Below are 5,858 nucleotides of genomic sequence, written 5' to 3' on the forward strand. Positions count from 1 at the left end.
CAATTACACTCAGTCAATGAACAGAAGCTGCTAAGCCCTGTGGTCGAACTAGGGAATAGCTCGAGGAAGCTGAGGAGGGGAGCAACCCTGTAGGAAGACCAGCAGTGTTAACTAACCAGGACCACAGTTTTTTTTTTTTTTCAGACACTGTGCCATCAATGAGGCATCATGCACCAGCTAATATGAGGCCTCTAAGAAAGGAGTTCTGGTTCTGGACACAACAAGAGAAGATGCACATAACAGTCAAGAGACTTGAGTTCCAAGGGAGTGTAGAGAGCTGGTAGACTAGGGGTGGAGTGGGAGACATCTTCATTCATATGGGCTTCTGGGTAGTAGGTATGGGATGTAGAACAGTCAGAATATGGGCTGGGAGAGGGATGAGATCTGGATTGTAAAATTCTATTAAATAAATTTTAAAAAAGAAAAGGTAAACTAAAATAAACACTTTCTTTCCCAACTTTTTTTTCCTTTTTGTCATGGTATTTTATAACAGCAATAGAAACTCTGGCTAACACATGGTATTTTGGACAAAAGTGTGCAAATGCTAACTAGAGAAGGATGACATCTCTGTGGAGTCAAGTTGCATGATCTGATTCAAATGTCCTTATTCAGAGGTAGCAACTAACAGGGAATTTCTAAGACTAAGTTTTCTATCATGAGAGTGAATCCTTTTTAAGCCAACCATTATGGGAACCGTGATATCTGGAAACAAATCAAAAGACTGGGAATATAAAAGGAAAGTATCTTGGTGAAACATTCATGGAAGATTCCCACAAACTGGTTGATACTTATAAGTTCTTGTTATATGAGATAATAAAATGATCTTTTTTTTTTCCGGAGCTGTGGACCAATCCCAGGGCCTTGCGCTTGCTAGGCAAGCACTCTACCAATGAGCTAAATCCCCAAACCCAAAATTATCTATTTTTGCCCTAATAAATTGTGTGCCAACAGTTTGTTCCAATGAAACTTTAGACAAGTAAAACAAAGTTGTTACAAAGTGCTAGTTCTATTCAGACCTAAAACTGAAAGCTGTCTATGTGACAGGAAGCATAGGAGGAACACTTGTGGAAAAGAAAGCAGAGTTTGTAGAAGACGTCATGCAGGGAAGTGCTTCATGCAATTGTAAAAAAAAAGTGTAAAAGACCTGAACTTTCATATTGAGTGAAAGTTGTTGAAGAATATTTGCAAGTGAATCTGAGTGGATTACATAAGCAGGTTTATTTAAAAATCCATGGTAAATACTAGAAAAAATGGCACCAAAGTGTAATAGAGCAGAAAAGAAAATAAAGTTGAAATTTGGTACAGGTTACAATATGGATGTTTTTAACTTGAACATGCTGAAGGTTATTTGATGATTTAATGTGATGAATGACTCAGATAAAGTAACAATATTGCATGACTCTTTAATGAAATTGCTCTATACTGAGAACACAACAATTATCTGTGACAAAAATCTGTTCAATTATGGTTATATTCTTTAATATTTCTTTTTGAAAACATTCATTTAATTAAATAAAATTCAATAAGGAAGCAAAGATAACCCTTTTCATCTCTGACATATCCAATCTCTAAACAGGGTTATAGTGGATGAAACTTCATACAGCATTTGCCTACTCCAGGTAACATTAATTTAAAATAATAAGCATAGCAGTGTATCATATTTGTAGGCATTTGTTACTAAGATCTAATAATCTCCTCAGAAAGACCTCCAATAAAGCAATCTAAAATAACTTGCCCATTTAAATATTAAAAATCTTAAATATGAAGCTTGCTTATCTTTTTCACAACATATACAACATTTGTTATTATTTCATTTTTAAATACGACTTTTAGTCACTCTACCCTTCTGATTTTGATATATGCCAAGCTTCACAAGTAGGAGACTGAACGCTTCTCAGCAGTCATCATTTTTACTACCATTTTCCACTGCATCTGGGCCATATTACAGTCAATGAAATTAATATTTTAAATAAATGATAATGGGATGCAAATATAGATTTTGATATTTCATACAATAAAACAGATAAAAAGAGGCAATAAACAACCAGGTACAGATTTTGCTTTTATATGAAATCAATAAGTTAATAATATCTTATAATATCAACCCTAATTCATATTGAGTCAGTGCTGAAATATATGGGACAATTTTTGCGAAAAGATTAATTAACTTTTCTGTATCTTTCTAAAAACAATTGGACATATTCAACAAAGAAGTGTCAGGCTCAGTTATTTTGTAGAAATAATTAAAAAAAAAACACTCCTCAAAATATTCTAATAGGTAGATCTAGAATACAAGTTTAATTCTCAGGCTTCAGATAACCAGCTCACATAGTGCTGAGCACTTGCCTTCCCTGTGCATATAAAATTTTAATTTCCATAGGAATTATTTTTTTTAAATCTCAAAAGCTATATTTACTTAACAGTAAGATTTTAGGAGAGGAAGATTACTTTTTCCATTTTTATTAAATTGGGTATTTATTTGCATTTCAATTGTTTTTATCTTTCCTGTCCACACGCCTAACCTCTTCCCCTCACCTTTTATAGTGGTTGTCCCCTCCATATTGATATCCCCTTTCTTGCTGTCCCAGACAACCAAATATCAAAACTTTTATAATTGGTTAGGGAGCCAAACCAAGAATTCTCAACTGAGGTATCTCAATAGCTGAGAAAGACATCAAGAAATGTTCAGCATCCATAGTTATCAGAAAAAGGCAAATCAAAATGAGCCAGAGATTCTATATTACACCAATCAGAATGACTAAGATAAAAAAACTGATGCAGTAGCAGAGTAGGCTAGGATGTAGACAAAGTGGAACACTACTCCACTTTGGATAAAAATGTGGAGGTTCAGAAAAAATTGCAAATAGCTTTATCTGAAGACCCAGCTTTACCACTCACTTCAACAAATATACACAAACTTGATCCACATACAACAAGGACATGTGGTTGAACAGGTTCACAGCAGCCTTTCTTACAATAGTCGAATGCTGGAAACAAGTGTGATTTACCTCAACTCCACTGAGGAATAAATAGAGAAAACAAATGTGCTTTATTTAAACAAAGGAACACTACTCAGGTATTAAAAATCAGGACACCAAGAACTTTGTAGGCAAAGGGATGTAGCTGGAAATTAGTGAAGTAACAGAGATCAAAAAGGAAATAACATGGGATGAACTTAGTGACAAGTCGATTTTACCTCATATCTCAGAATGCCCACTATACAGAGCATTTATCACATGAAGGGTAACATGTTAAAAGGTCAAATTGTGGATGCTTGCAACCAACTGAGAAGGGAGAACAAAATAATCATGAAAGGCAGAGGGATGGGGACTTATTTATAGGTAGAGAATGATGGACACAGTGAGGTTAGTTGCAACAATGAAAAGAGAAACGAGAGGATTCCAGAGGAAAAGTGGAATAAATGACAATAAGTATATCAGTGGTGGGAGGTGAACTTGGGTATCTCCAGGAAAGTCCCAGGTGCCAGAAATGCAAGAGGTTCCCATAAACCTAATGGGATAATGGTAGTTAAAATACCAAGCAGCAAAGAGGTAGAACCACTAGAGACTGCCTCCTATAGCTAGACATGCCCACCTGTGAAGGAATGGTGCTGCACACACAGTTCAAAATCTTTATCCTATAAATATCCAAGGCCTACAAGAATGCAAATACAAAAACAGAGCAAAGACTGAAGGGAAGACCCTTAGGAGACCTCCCCACCATAAGAACCATTTAATCCACATCCTCTAAATCCTGGCCTTATTACTGTTTCAAGATGTGCTTGCAGATAATACCCTAATATGTCTGTCCTCTGAGGGGCTCCACCATCACCTGACCATGACAGATGTAGATACAGCTAACCTTTGGAAGAACCTAACAGCCAGAAATGAATAGTTAGGGGAATGCCTGAAGGATCTGAAGGGGATTGAGCCTAAAATGAATAACAACAGGATCACTAAGTTTACACTTTCGTGGCTCAGAAAATTTATTACCAAATAGAATATACTTGGGTCAGTCAAAAGGTTCTGCTACATAGGTCGTAGAGCATATGGAGAAGACAACTGCCTCATTTGCCATATCTGGGAAGGGAGTCAATTGGTCCTGTGGAGACATCATATCCCAGAGAAGGGGGATGTTGGAGGGCTAAAGTGAAGTGGCAAGGAGATGGGGGAGCACTATATTAGAAACGCAAAGGATCAGAATGGGGATTCAAGAAAAATACCAGTTTGAGCAATGACATTCAAAATATAAAAAAACGAAGAGATTATTTTACACACATACTGTTTATAATATAAGATATTTATGTTTACAATAGAGATGTTCACATCTCTTCTCCTTAAGGATTTTATATTCATTATCTATACTGTTTCAGGTTTACTGAAAGTTGAAATCCATAATTTTTATAAAATACTTAGTATTGAAATTTAACAAAGATAAACAAAATTAAAGTTTTATCTTTTGTCCTTATAGCTATAAATCTTTAGTTACCTCGATGTTAAATTAAAAAAAAAACATATTTTGTTTTTCTATCCCATTAGGTTTCCATTCCATGCCTCAAATGTCTCTCAGTCTTTGCTGTACTTCTCTATAGTCCCTCCATTGTCGCCCTCTGTTTCTTCACATTTGACATTCCTGTTCCTGACTGTGTCCCTCAGCAATCCATAAGTACATTTGTACTTCCCAAAATGGAGACAGTCTGGACCATGTCCCTTGACACTTACACTAAACTGGTCATACAGATACACAGTTTGGAGAATTAACATTCAGATTATAGCGAATTTGTATCCCATTTTTTCTTTTTGATCTGGATTACCTCATCTATGATGACTTTCACAAGATCCATTCCTATCCTGAAAATTCCATGCTTTCCTTATTCCGATCTGTAAAAGCATCCATTTTCTTTATGTCTTCATTTGTTAAGGAAGAACTTGAATATTTTCACATTATGAAGGGTCTTTATATAGGATGAATCAACATTTGGATTTATACCCTCGAGTTATATCATTAGGCGTATCCATTTCCATATTCCTGAAGAATCATCATATTGGTTTCAAAAGTTGTTATAGAATTTTGCCTTCCCACCAGGAGAATAGGAATGCTCCCCTCTCTCCATTATACAGTAAAGATAAGTTGGCTCATGTGTTATTAACCTAGGTTTTCTGAAATGATGAAAAAAATCTCAGAATAATTTTGTTTTGTATTTCCATAATGTATATGGATGGTACATATTTGCCATTAGATTCTTATTGATTTCAGTTCTTCAATTGTGAATTTTTTGTTTAGATATGTAGCCCAATTTAATTCTTTTTCCTTGATATATAGTTCTTTAGTTTTTTATTTTGGTTTATAGAAGCTCATTGCTCAACGTGTACATGTAACCAATGCTTAGTATTTTTGAAAATAGCCACTTTAATTTAAATATGCTAAGGTCAAATCATAAAATGTGCTCCCATTAAACTCATAGAATTGGCAGATCTGTTGTAGCTAAGAAAATTCATTAAGGTCACTTTATGAAACATCCCTATATCAGAAAACATACTCTATGTACATAAAATTGTAGAATATACTTTAATTGTTTAATTTTTTGAGAATTTCCACCAAAGTATTTTGAGGACAATTTACCCATTTATTTTGTCAACATCACTCTATTTCTTTCAATCCTACTTTTCTGTAACTTCTACATTAAAATACTGTTTAATAATCCCATGATAATCCCTTACAAAAAATTTTTCAATCCTCCAACAAAAGACACTAACTGTCCATAGTGTGTCAGTTAGGAGTAACAGCTTTCAGGCATTTATACTGCATTTTGGACTGTGATTGGCTTGAAGCTGTGCAGGAAACCACAGCTGCTATGT

The sequence above is a fragment of the Rattus norvegicus genome, chromosome Y (genome assembly GCF_021556685.1).
Source record: "Rattus norvegicus strain SHRSP/BbbUtx chromosome Y, alternate assembly SHRSP_T2T, whole genome shotgun sequence".
NCBI lineage: Eukaryota > Metazoa > Chordata > Mammalia > Rodentia > Muridae > Rattus > Rattus norvegicus.